The sequence below is a fragment of the Rhinichthys klamathensis genome, unplaced genomic scaffold, assembly GCF_029890125.1.
Source record: "Rhinichthys klamathensis goyatoka isolate OS25496 unplaced genomic scaffold, OSU_Roscu_1.1 h1tg000314l_1, whole genome shotgun sequence".
Lineage (NCBI taxonomy): Eukaryota > Metazoa > Chordata > Actinopteri > Cypriniformes > Leuciscidae > Rhinichthys > Rhinichthys klamathensis.
Window position 1 is genome coordinate 1,211,536 of NW_026606832.1, and position 13,746 is coordinate 1,225,281.

General features: G+C 44.6%; 1 pseudogene; it reads left to right on the forward strand.

Annotated features, from left to right (window-relative positions):
* Positions 1-6,852: 6,852 nt before the first annotated feature.
* Positions 6,853-11,372, forward strand: LOC130105338 (olfactory receptor 1J1-like; annotated as a pseudogene).
* The last annotated feature ends 2,374 nt before the right edge of the window (positions 11,373-13,746 follow it).

Consider the following 13,746-nt stretch of genomic DNA (forward strand, 5'->3'; position numbering starts at 1 on the left):
TGCTTGGGAGCACTTCGACTTGGCGCAGTAATATCATCTCTCGTGAAAAGTCCGCTCCCGTTGAAATGAGAGGGAGGAGGAGATGATGATATTACTGCGCCGAGTCGAAGTGCTCCCAGGGCTGAGATAAGATCTAACAAAGTTTCGCCGCAAGACAGCGATTTAGTGCACGCACTGAGACGAGAGAGGTAGGCCTCAACTCGTCTTAGTTAAGGGAATAACATAGTTTAATATGAAAAACCAGTAGAGTATCCCTTTAAGTGGCACGATAAATGTGACGAACGACAGGTGATTAACAATCCACACATATACAATATCAAATACTATAAGTTTACTACCTAGAAACATCACTTAAAACTACTGAAAGAAGAATTAAACTTATTAAGAAGGCGGCAATACAGCAGATTAACTTGTACACGCAAATTGCTATACTCTACTCGTGCGAGTAAACAAGCTAACGATAATAGACCAATAAAGTCAATCACTTGACTAACATAGAGTCACCTAGTAAAATACAGCAAATCACACTTACATATTTTCAATGACTCACGAAAGGGAATGTCCACTTTATGGAAAATAATTGCTATTGATCAGCCTCAGAAAACATAATGTTCAGCTCTCTTCAGCGGGCACACACTGACTACGTTTACATGCAGCCAATAACCCGTTCAAAACCGGGATATTAGCAATAACCCGGTCGCGCACGGCCATGTAAACAACTGCAAAAACCCGAATATGCTTATATCCCGGATTTTAAAAACCGGGATATGATACCTGGGGTACCCCTTTTCTAACCCAAATTTTTGGTCATGTGAACGCGCATCGGCATATCCCCATAGTGATTTGTGTTTTGCGCATGTTCTATTCGCAAGGAATCTTGGTCTTTTGAGTAGAGGAACTTCTCGGCGCATACAAAAACCTGCGTGCAGTATACCGGAAGTAAACATGGCGAGACGCAGCACAGCATACATTTGGAGCGAGGTCAGTACCAGCACCAAAGCGCAAACAAAGGCGATCGCTATCTGCCCCGAACTATTCATTATCCGCGTGCTGCTGCTGTTGTTGTCGTCTTTGGATACAGGAAGAAGAATCGGAACTGACGCATATTGCGTCTTAAGGTTGTCCGTACGTCTTGACGCTAACCGTGCGTCGCCGTTTACATCGGGATATTGCAATTCCATGTATACAGGAGAAACTCTCTCTGCTCACGCATGTAAACGAGTTATTCCTAATGTTTCAGAAACCCGAATAGTGACCTTAACCCGACCATAACCCGAAATTTGGCTGCATGTAAACGTAATCACTGGCTGACTTCACGCAGTGAAGAGTGCGCTTATTAGCTGTGCCTTCTTAACACTGCCGCCCCCAAATATGCTGAGCATATTTGTTCCTTTATAGAGTTAATCAGTTTGTGGGGGCTAAGTCTTTGACAGGTAAATCCTCGTCTGAGAAAGAAGGAAGGGGAATCAAACGAGCAACAGGTCGGGTGTAGATCTTATCATTGATTTGGATCTCAGCCAGTGCTTTAAGTGGCCCAAAATTTCTACAACTCAGAGTCTGAAGCCAGGAGAGCATATTTAAGTGTTCATTGTATTTGTATTTTAACCGAGCAGCTATGGTTGCGCGTTTCACACACCCTTTCCGGCAGTGGCGCAGCCACGAGGTGATCCTCAGATTTCTGATTGCTTAATAAAAAAATAAAAAAATAAAATAAAAATAAACTTTAGTGATTATGTGAATTACACTGTGCAAACCAAAGTAATACTACCCACCGGATGAAGAAGGGTTGGCTCTCAGTTTCCACAGTAGGCTACATAAAATATTCATTTTATTTAATTTAATTTTTCGTGTTCGCATTTATGAGGAAAAAACAATGTTATGGACGTGTTCTCCGTTACGGACGTGAGCGCTCTGAAAGCGGCACTAAAAGATGCTTTAAAACTTTCACAGAGACATCAAACAGAAAGCACACAACCTTTCTTTAACCTGAATTTCGTTTTGTATTAATTGTATCTTAATTTTAATCAATGTTTCATCAACCAATTTCCTGGATTTAATAAATAAGAAGTAAATATAGCAGACAATAGATAAGAAACGGAGGCGCCGGCACGTGAACTGGAGCTCGTCTCATAAATGAACCGAAACTCAGCATATAAGGTAGCCTACTTGCCTCACATGTCTACTTTTAAACAGAACAATTCAAAACGAAAGAAAACATACTACAGACTGCTCTCTGCTTATGTAATCCGTATGAAATGTGCATTTCTCTCTGGCGCGTTCACAAGCTACTGAAGATCGCGAGTCAGCATCGTCAACTTCATCTTAGCCGACACTAACAAAGAAAACACTTGTTTATTAATAAACAATTAAAATATCTCCTTGCTATATTTTACATATTCATAATCATTACTTTTACCGGTTCTTTGTGACAGCTTTTAGGTGCTTTATTGGCAGCGCCACCCTTACATGTTAGCTACATGAGTCGCCACCGCATCACCGCACCCACCAGAATAGGCCTGTATATATAAAAGTCTGGCTATATATATTGCCCCCTCATTTAAAGACGGGACCCCCCCAAAATAAAATTCTGGCTACGCCCCTTCTATCCGGACCACGTTGAGTTGACACTAACAGCGGCAAAAGCGACGCATGCGCTTTTCACTTGTAAAACTCAAGGGTGTATGGGTAATGTAGTCTCTGCTCTCGGTGGGACGAATTAGGAAGCGTGCATTGCGAAGGGTGCTCTGAAAAGCGGCAACGCAGCCAAAGGATTAAATCAGATGTGCAAATGAGCATACCGATACGCTAAAAGCACGTTCTGGGCGCATGGAGAGGTGGCGGTACGCTCAAGAGCTACATTTGGAAGTGGCGGTACTGAGTACCGGCGCGTACCGGCCCACTTAAAGCACTGATCTCAGCTGCTCTGATACAGCCATCTGAACCAGGAAAGGTTTTCATAACTTTGCCCACTAACCACAAGGCACGTGGGACCTGTGGGTCTACAACCATAACTACATCTCCAGTGGAAATGTTCCTGACCTCAGAATGCCACTTGTTACGAAACTGTAGTGTAGGTAAGTAGTGACAGACGAAGCTCGACCAAAACTGATCAGCCAGTACCTGACACTACCTGCGAGCCAATGGTGGTGCGTAGGGCATTTCTCACTGACCAAATCTCTCTCTCCCAGGCCCCGCCAAAGTGTGGAGCACTTGGTGGGTTAAAGCGGAAGGATATTCTCTGTTTGGCCAGCTGTTGTTGTAGTTGAGGGCCGAGGGAAGAAAAGGCTTCTTGTAGCTCTCTTTCTCCTCCACGCAAATTGGTGCCCTGGTCTGAGATTAAATCAAATGGAGTGCCACGCCGGGATACAAACCTCCATAAGGCCATCAGGAATGAGTCTGTATCAATGGGAGTGAGAAGATCCAGATGTATACTTCTTGTAGTGAGGCACTTAAAGATTACTCCCCACCTCTTATCACAGCGTCTGACGATTTTAATTTGAAATGGCCCGAAACAGTCCATGCCAGTACTGTATGGTGGCTTATATAGTCTTAAGCGGGCTGGCGGTAGATCTGCCATTTTGGGAATAACTGGCTTGCTCTTCCACCTTTGACACTCTCTGCATAAATCCTGCTGCTTGTGGATGGCTTCGCGTCCTCTCAATACCCAGAAGTTTCTCCTCATCTCCGCAAAAACTCTCTCGGGTTCTGGGTGGCAGAGCTTGCTATTATAGTCCTGGAATAGTAATTTAGTGCTGAAAGGAAGAGAATGTAGAACTACGGGGTGGATTACTGATGATTCCAGTCCTTCAGCCCTTTGCAGATGGCCACCGACTTTGAAATCACTATTTCTAGTAGATTAAAGTGGAGTCTGGTGTTACCACAAATCTGTGCTCAGACTAGATCATACCGAAGGCCCAATGAATGGTGCATGGGGCACATAATCTGGGACCTTCCAATTTCTGACTATCACTGACTAAGCAAGTTCCAGTTTCGTGACTATAATTTTTTTGTACACCTTTTGTTGTGAGCAAGCAGGGAGCGGCCTACTTAAAGGTAAATAGTTCACTCTGCATCCTCTGACTAAGATCTGAACTGACGAGTTTGTGTCTGTGAGCTCACAATTCGGCCGATGTGCAGTCTCTGTGTGACATCGGGTCCCAAATGAACAAATGATTGAAAGTATGGAATACCCAGAATAATCAAATATCTAACTTAATGCATAATCAATATTTAGGATTAGTTCCTGAGTAGAAACACAATCTAAATGTAATAATCATTCGAAATTGGAGACAGATTAAGCCCCGAGCTAAAGTAAAATTTAAACTAAATTCTAGAAATTAAGTGAACTTCACCGGAGCACTGAAAAGGCATACACACATTATACCCTTGCCCACGCCATTGGATTATGTAGTCGGGCCGACGGGTGGTTCCTTACAATAGTAAAACACATTTGGAAAATTGCGGATATCACAGAGTGAGACAAAGAAGTTGTCAAAACAGGAGAGAACTTAAAGGCATCTAAGCGCCCATAAGCATAACATTGCCTGTTAGGTGCATGTGCTGTTTTATGTGTTCAAATTGTGTTTCCCTTTCGAGATGGGTCTCTCGACATTGCGTCATAGCTGATGCTTTGGGGAAACTGCTTTTCTCAGAAATTGCTGAAGCCTAATTGAATCACATTATTGCAACTGCGTGGGGCAGATCCAACCACAATATAGCTCAGCATCGAGTGCAATTACCTCAGATCTTTCGCCTTCACTCGACAATGCTGTTTTTGAGAAGCCACTTATCGCTCGCCGTTGAGGTACGCTCTTCAGAGGAAGGTAAGGTCCGCTCACATGCTCTTTCCTTCTGCCGCGGCAGCTTAAGATATGTAGGAAGCTTAGGTGATGGGCCTGTGCCGGTCAATTCCCGCATTCCCCTTCGCCGCCACAACAAAGCAGCCCATTGCCTCAGAGCAACTCACGTGGCATAACCAAGCCCCTGCCTCAGAGCAGTGGTCTGTCATGTACAAGCACAAAAAAGCTTCTGCCGCTTACTCATTCACACAATATATGCAGCCCCCAGCTTCAGAGAGGCTACCTGCTTTATATATAGAGCATGAAGCACTTCAGTTACTTTCTCACTCATGGCGTGTGAGCAGCCCTCGTCTCGAAGCTGCGTTTTGCCTTACACGAAGCGCGATGTGCTTCTGCCACTCACTCTCATAATGCACACCTCAGAGCAGCGATCTGTCATATATAGCACAAAGCGCCCCAGCCACAATCTCTCAGTCATGAAGCATGGGCAGCTCTCCCCCCAGCATAGAACGATGATGCTCCGGCCATTCTCTGTTCTCTCACTGGCTATGCCACTGTTTTCAGCGCTCTTCCTCTATGCGTAGCACTACCCTTGCATTGGGCCTGAGCCAGCTATGAAACCAGAAAACTTGTGGCGGAAATACCACCCTTTTCTAGCGCGAGGGAAGTGATGTTCCGCTGTGTGGTGTGACAAAGGTGGAAGAATCAGAATTGTTTTCTCTAGTTCAATCTATGCCCTCCGTCTGGAAGTGGCAGGTTACATATACAAAGCAAGGGTTGCCCCATTTCAACTGTGTTATGAAGCTATGAAACGCCCCAGCGTTATAGGTGCATTATTAATTCGTTCCCTGCTCGCACTGGAACAGATCCTCTTGCAAGTTGGCTGGAGGACTAATTATTTAAGTGAACCTGGGGAAGGCTTAGTTCTATATTCAGACAGCCATCATCACGGGTGTTTCTGAGATTGCTTCAGAGGCACAGCGTGCCTCTTCACAGTCCCTATGAATGAGAAAATATTCTGTGTACATTTATGGAATGTGTGATCGCGGCTCTCTCACCTCTAAAATGAGTGGAGCTTGCGTGCTGAATGATCTGGATGAGTGACTGATCATGTTACATTCAGGGAGTGTGTTTAACCATCAAAGACTTCTGCTTATCAACCACCCAGAATCCCCTTCTTAGGAAGTGGAGTTGGGCTTTATTGTCACATGGGCCCAGCACGGGTGGCAACCCTTGGAAAGCACTTTGAAGTGTGTTTATAGGAGTTGTGAAGTAGTTGGCGATTCCGATGTGGCCGCCGTATTATTGCAATTTAGGCATTATATTATCCTGTGATGTGTAAGGCACCGGCACTGTCACTGTTTTTCTCTGCGTTACTGTGATAAACATTAGCGCTGGCGCTGCTGTCACTGCTGCTACTGCTGCCGCATTGCTGTCATTCACCCAAGTTGTTCAAATAGGTCCAGTAGCTCAGCCTTTGAGCAGTGAGTTGCCTTATTTTAAGTATTTTGGCCTAGATCATGTTATAAGGCTGCGTACTAGGCTACTGTCCGGGCACTGACCAAGACAGCGGTTCCCGTCCCATTTTGGACATAGGACAGACTGAATCATGAAATGCGATGTAATGAGACGTTCTGTCATAAGAAGTTGGTTTGTGGGGGCTTTAATTGGGGCATTAATCAAAGCAAAGGAAAAAAATAGGAGCTTTCTGGACAGTGGCACTGTTTCTTTACTCCTGCCCCTTCTTTCTCAAGTCTATAGGGAGAATCAACTAAAGTCCCAAGCTCAAGACAATGATCTGTTATAAATGTGTCTGATAGCTGGTATGATAATAAGATTCTGGCAGCTTAGTAGAAGGTAGAGTATAAACCATATGTTTGTTCTCTTTTCTCTCTAATCCTTATAGAATTACATATAGGTTCAATAGGGTTATATCAAAGAACATTCAAACATTTTAAATACACTGTGACTGGAAATGAACATTTTATTTGAATATTCTCTGTTATAATGTGCATTTCCATTACAGTTCTTCGTCACAGGTGACACAAAAAGCCAGACAACAGCTGTAATGAGCTCCAATCAGTCAAACTCCTCTGCAAATGTCACCTTTGTTCGTCCTGCAAAAATTTTTTATCAAAGGCTTTTCTAATGTTCCACATGTGAAATACTACTATGTGTTCTTGTCTTTGGTGTATGCTGTGACTGTTTTAGGGAATTCATTTATCATGTGTATCATTTATTTGGCACGCAGACTTCACACAGCCAAATACATTGCTGTTTTCCATCTGGCCCTTTCTGATCTGTTTGGAAGCTCGGCTTTGATTCCAAATATCATTGACACATTTTTGTTTGACCACCATGTCATTTCATATGAAGCGTGTTTGGCAAATATGTTTTTTTGTGTATCATTTCATGAATCTGCAGTCTTTGACACTACTTGTCTTGGCTTATGACAGATTGTTTGCTATTTGTTTTCCTCTACGGTATCATGCTATTGTAACTGAAACAGCCATGTTTCTGATCATAGGGGTTTTGTGGATTTTTTCTGTGACATTTTTGTCTGTATATGTAGGTTTGTTGAATATACTCTCTTTTTGTGGTTCGAATGTGATAGATAGTTATTTTTGTGATTATGGCCTTATCTATAAACTAGCTTGTAATGATAATTCTATAAATATTATGATGGGAAAACTTAGCTTTTTTCTCCTGATTTGCACACCGCCGTTATTGATCATCAGTTCATATTTCTGCATTGCTCTGGCTTTGCTTAGGATTGCTCATGGTGCTGAACGAATCAAAGCCATAAAAACCTGCACCTCACATCTCATGTTGGTGACAATCAGTTATATCCCAATTGTAAGCAATAATATTGCAGCATTAACAATACCTGTAAATCCAAACATTCGGTTAATTAACACTTCCCTGACGCAGACAATACCACCTATGCTAAATCCCATCATATACACTCTAAAGACAGAGGAGGTCATGCAATCCATAAAAGAACTGTTCAAACGACGCAAGGTGAACACAACAAAAATAATGAAGTTTAGAAGAAATTCAAAACTAAATTTACAGGTTTCAACCTAATCTGCTGTGATCATTCAACAAGTATCTAATTGAACAGTGTTGATTGATTTTGAATGTTGTAGAAACTGTGTTGTAAATATGTTTAATATCAATATTAATACAAATAACTTCAGTAAAGATTCTAAATAATAAAGCCTTGAAAATATTATTCACATTTTCATACAGTGATTTAAGCTTAACAATAAGTCAAAATAACTTTTTTTTTTCATTGCATTTGCTTTAAATATTACAAATGTTTTGTCTGCATGTTTGTTTTATCCTTATGAACATACATGTTCACATTCAGGAAAATATTGATGTCTTGAATGATTCTATAGCTTGCATTTGTTTTGTGGGTCACAATCAACTTCACAGACAGTTTCTGAATTAAATATCTTTGTTGAGAGTGATCCCAGACATTGTAATGCAAGCATTTCAGTTAACACTCATTATATATATATTTTTTTTCATTTAACAAAAGTAATACAATCAATAACTACAAAAAGCAACTATAGCCTACATAACCCCAGAATACAGTATAGCCTATACTGTACATGGTACACATATATTTTGCCATATAATAGCATAAATGTATAAACCATAGACGATTGACAAAAGATTGACAATGTGTCACCACTTCCTTCCACTGTAGAAAAATTAAGCCAAAATATCCCAGAAACGGTTATTGCTGATTACGTCATTTGGAGCCCGAATCTGTTCACAGTGGTGATCCTGATGTGGAGCCGCGGTATCAAGACCCCGCCTGTACTCTCAAGCACAGCTGTCAATCATGAGTTTTCATTACATTTTTAAAGCGACACAATACAAATAATCAAATAACATACTAGAAACGAATGTATTGGAAAATCAAACACTTGAACATACGTCAGCATTATAAGAACTACCTAAAATGACCTAAAAATTTTTTTGAAATGTAATTGCATTTTTTAGTTTGGCTTGCATCCCTTTCGATTACGTTGAGAGGGCAGCTAGGGATTTATGACCTATACTGCACCCAGCCACCAGGGGACGATCAAAATGCTTTGAACTCATTTTTCAGGAAGAGTGCGGCACACTTGCAATAAATCACATAAAGACCACACAATGACATACCACTCGCATGTGTGCGCTATGCACGAACAAAGTCCATATGGTATAACACAATAGGAAAATCACAGAGGTCACCAAGTTGTCAAAACAGAGTATTTCCATGTATCCATATTTACTTCACACTACCCTGATGAAAAATCCAGCATTAATCAGCATGGATTCCATGCTGGTCCAGGCTGGTTTATGCTGGTTATTGCTGGTATAGTGCTAGTCCAGGCTGGTTTATGCTGGTATAGTGCTGGTCTAGCTGGTGGACCAGCATATTCATGCTGTTCTCAAGCAAAACAGAGCTGGTGAAGCTGGTTCACCAGCATGGTCTTGCAGGGTTGAGTGTGAGTGTATGCAAGCAGTGTTTTGGGGGAAATCATTGTTTCCTTTCAAGGGAACTTGAGCTGTGTCGAAACGCTGCGGGAACGCCCCTGCTTGATTGCGTCATGAAGCACGTATGGAATCAGTCCAATGGAGAGATGGAATGTCATAGGCGGGTGACGTCATAGACCAGGAAACTATAAAGCACCCCTGAATCACAACAGCGCTAGCTTATGTGCCTCCAGCAAGCGCTCTGTGTGAATCATTGTCTGAAAGGGTTTTTGTCTGTCCTTATTGAATCTAGGCAGGCGTTTTATCACACACATATATACAGTATATATATATATATATATATATATAAACTATATTATGGCGAGCGAACAACATTATAGGAAGTGTGTTCATCCCTGCACTTGATTTCTCATGGGTGGGGATACACACCAACTATGTGTTGTTTGTTTGGCTCTCGAGGGAGCTGATTGTGAGCATTGTGAGTGGCTACCATTAAGAACGCTGCTCTCCCGCCGATCGTTCTTCGAGGAGGGCGTGGGGTTCGCAAATGGATCTGACAGAGGGATTTGAGACGGGCCTAACCCTATATCAGCCTTTACCTGTCAGATCCAGTGCCTCAGTTCAGGGTTTGGAAGCACGCTCTGCGGTTACTTCCACCCAGGCTGAGGCTCCGGTACTGCAACTATCCAGTTCTGAGGAGCTGGATGTTGTTAGTATCAGAACAGGAGATACTGAAGACTCGTCACTTCAGTCTCCTGCATGTGAGGAATATATGGAAAAAAATTAAGCATTGAGTGGCCTGCGGATAAACAAGAAACTTGACAGAGAATTAAGCTCGATGAAGGTTTTCTGCCTTCCCGCATGCAGCCTCCTACTTGCCATTTTTTACCGACCTCCACACTGAGGTGTCGAAGTCATGGAAAAGACAGGTTTCGTACCGTGTTTATTGTCCCCAGTTATCTACCTATTCTAATTTCTACCAGAAAGACTCGGGAGATAAAATGATATAACAAGCGTATATTTATTAACAGCTCGGCAAGCATGAATTTATAAAGTTCTTTGGCGTAGGCCCCATCCTTAGCGAGCAATGCGAGGGTAGCGGAATCTGCATGTCCTGCCTGAAGATGAAGGCAGGGGCGCAGCCGACCCCCCTGGAGGTAAAGGAAGGGACCATCCTGGTGGTGGTGTGGAGGATGAAGGGGAAGGTACCATCTTGGTGGTGGTTGGGGAGGATGGAGGTAATTGGCAGCGTCAGTATCTGCGAACTCAGACAAATGTAAGTACCAATCTTTTATACTGTGAGTTTTAGCACATGATTGATTAGAAGTGAGGTAATACATGACGCACTGATTGAGTCTTCCTAGCAGAACTTACGCTAAAGCTTTCATATTCATGGGTCCAAACAACACGGTTATGGGGCGATGCCCAAGGCTGAAGAGACGCTTGTGAGCCATCTCTCCCCTGAGTCTGCATCTTCCTTTAAAGCACCGGCATTACCCTCCAAGCCACTAAGAAATACAACGGCTTTGGTGGGTAAAGCTTATTTGGCAGCAGGTCAGCCCACGGCATGCCTGCAAATAATGTCCATCCTGCAGACATACCAGGCTGACCTACTTAAAGACATGAGTGAGAGGGAAGGAGGTACGTCAGGCTGCAGATTTGTCTCTCCGTGCCACCAAGGAGACGGCAGAGAGACACCTATGGCTGAACCTCTCAGGAGTGAAGGAGAGAGAAAAAACATTCCTTCTGGACGCCCCGTTTTCCCCTGCGGGCCTATTTGGTGACTCAGTTAACTCTGTCATCGAGAGGTTCCAAGAAGAAAAAAAGCAGGCGGTAGCGTTCCAGAAATTCCTGCCTCCCCGTGTTCATGTCTCAGGAGCTGCTGGGCGGGAGCAGCCCCGGCCATCGACTAGCTCCTCACACCGGGCGCAGCAAAAACAGAGTGTCGCGTCTCGCGCTCCCCCACAAAAAGAATGGGACGCGGCGCGGTGCTCTCAGGCGAAGTCCTCTAAGGGCAAGACGGATCTGAGGACCGTTATTGTGTCGAAGAGGGCTTCGTCTAAAAAGAAGTCCTGACAGGCTTCTGAGGGTTGTCCCCACCGAGAGAAAACTGAGTTCACCGCACTACACGGTGCCCGTTCTCTCTCGGCACCCTCAGGGGACCGTTCTGCCAACCCTGCCTTTATGCCAGGGCGTAGATGGTCCCAGCGAGCGTTTTCCCGAGGGGCGCTCGCTCCCTCCGAGGAGGGGCCTAGAGCAGTCAGACCAGTTGTTCCCTGCCGGTGCGCCTTTACAGGGCACTGTGTCTGCTGCTCAAAATACTCCAGAGGCCAGTCTCGAGAGACTGGTACCCTTAGTAGATTTTCTGACAGAGTGGAAAAGTCTTCCAAATATATCTCAGTGGGTCCTGCAGACGATTGAAAACGGTTACGCTATTCAGTTCAGGTCTCGTCCACCACGATTTAGAGGGGTCCTCCCCAAACTGGTGGGCCCCGAGCAGGCTCTGGTAATGGAACAAGAGAACAATGGAACAATGGAATAAAAGCTCTTCTGCAAAAGGAGGCTATAGAACGGGTTCCTCCTCCCAGCATGGAGTCAGGTTATTACAGCCAGTACTTCATTGTTCCAAAGAAGGATGGGGGGTTGCGTCCAATTTTAGATCTGCGCCTGTTAAATCGCTCAGTAGGGAAGCTCAAATTCAAGATGCTCACTCTCAAACAGATCGTGTCACAAATCAGATCCGAGGACTGGCATACTTCCAAGTATCCATCCTTCCACAACACAGGAAGTTCCTGAGGTTCGCTTTCGGGGGCAAAGCGTACCAATATCGTGTTCTCCCGTTCCGCCTAGCTTTATCACCCCGCACAGTGACGAAATGTATGGATGCAGCTCTGGCTCTGCTGCGACTTCAGGACATCCGCATTCTGAATTATTTCGCCGATTGGTTGATACTAGCTCAATCGGCGCATCAGGTGGTTAGGCATCGAGATGTTGTTCTAGATCACATCAAGAAGTTGGGGTTGAGGTTGAATACCAAGAAAAGTGTGCTATATCCACTACAGAGGACCACTTTTCTGGGTGTGGTTTGGGATTCGACGACAATGCAGGCACGCCTGTCTCCTGCTCGTATTGCTTTGATTCTCTCAGTCGTGAAACAAGTGAAGATAGGCTAGCCGCTCACTGTAAAGCAGTTTCAGAGACTGTTAGGTCTGATGGCAGCAGCGTCCAACGTTATTACTTGCGGCCTGTTGTACATGAGACCGTTGCAGTGGTGGCTCAGGTCCAAGGGGTTCTCCCCGAGGGGAAACCCGCTCCGCACGATCAAGGTCACGTTGCACTGCCTACGTGCCTTAATCATGTGGAATGAACCTTGGTTCCTGTCCCAAGGGCCCGTGCTGGGAGCTCCTTGTCGTCTCGTCACACTAACGACGCATGCTTCCCTCATGGGTTGGGGGGCGATCATGAGTGGTCGCCCAGCCCAAGGTCTGTGGCAGGACCATCATCTCTCGTGGCACATAAACTGTCTAGAAATGTTGGCCTGTCTTCCAGGCTCTGAAACACCTCCTCCCAGACCTCAGGGGCCATCATGTGCTTGTTCGGTCAGACAACACATCGGTGGTCTCATACATAAACCATCAGGGGGTCAGGGGCACCTCGGATTTCCCAGCTCGGAAGTCGGACAACCGTGAGGACACCGAGCAAGAATTCCGATACGGAATCCAAGATGGCTGCACCCTGTGTGACTTGTAAGAATTGTTTTCATTGTTTTTGGACCGCTTTGGTTGTTTAAATGACGATTTTAATCACTCGTATTACTGCAATACCTTACTGCGTCCGTTTCACTGCCTGTAGGTATAGGAATTTGTCTTGTTGTGAGTGCAATATTGAATGAAGCCTTGTTTCAAACGGGTGTTACTAATGTGGCTAGCGTTGCTAACAGAAGATTTGATAAGCGCCTGGTATTCGGCCAGTGCTACCATAGCAACAGCTTTCCGGGTGGCGTCCATGTTTTTTCTCCGACTCGGACGCGCAAAACATACCAGAACGCTTGAAGTGTGGAAGTGACGTCATATCCGAGGGCCGAGTCGGTTCGTTGACAATAATAGAAAGCACCATTGTGTCCACAGAGCTGCCTTGTGGAGGAAATCTGAACAGCTGTTTGTTTGTTTTTGGTCACCCAGCAAGGGGTGTCCTTCATCTAAGCAGAGGATGAGCAAGTGGGTGGTTGGGGCTATCTCACTTGCTTACGAGTCGGCCGGGCAGCCTTCACCTTTGGTGGCACCTCTAGTTTCACCTTCACTCGATTAGGAGTATGGCTGCTTCTAAAGCTTTATTGTCAGGAGTTTCCCTACATGATGTTTGTGATGTGGCAGGCTGGTCCTCACCGCACACATTCGTTAGGTTCTATGACCTTGACTTCAGCTCCACTCCGGGGGCGCAGGTGCTTTCC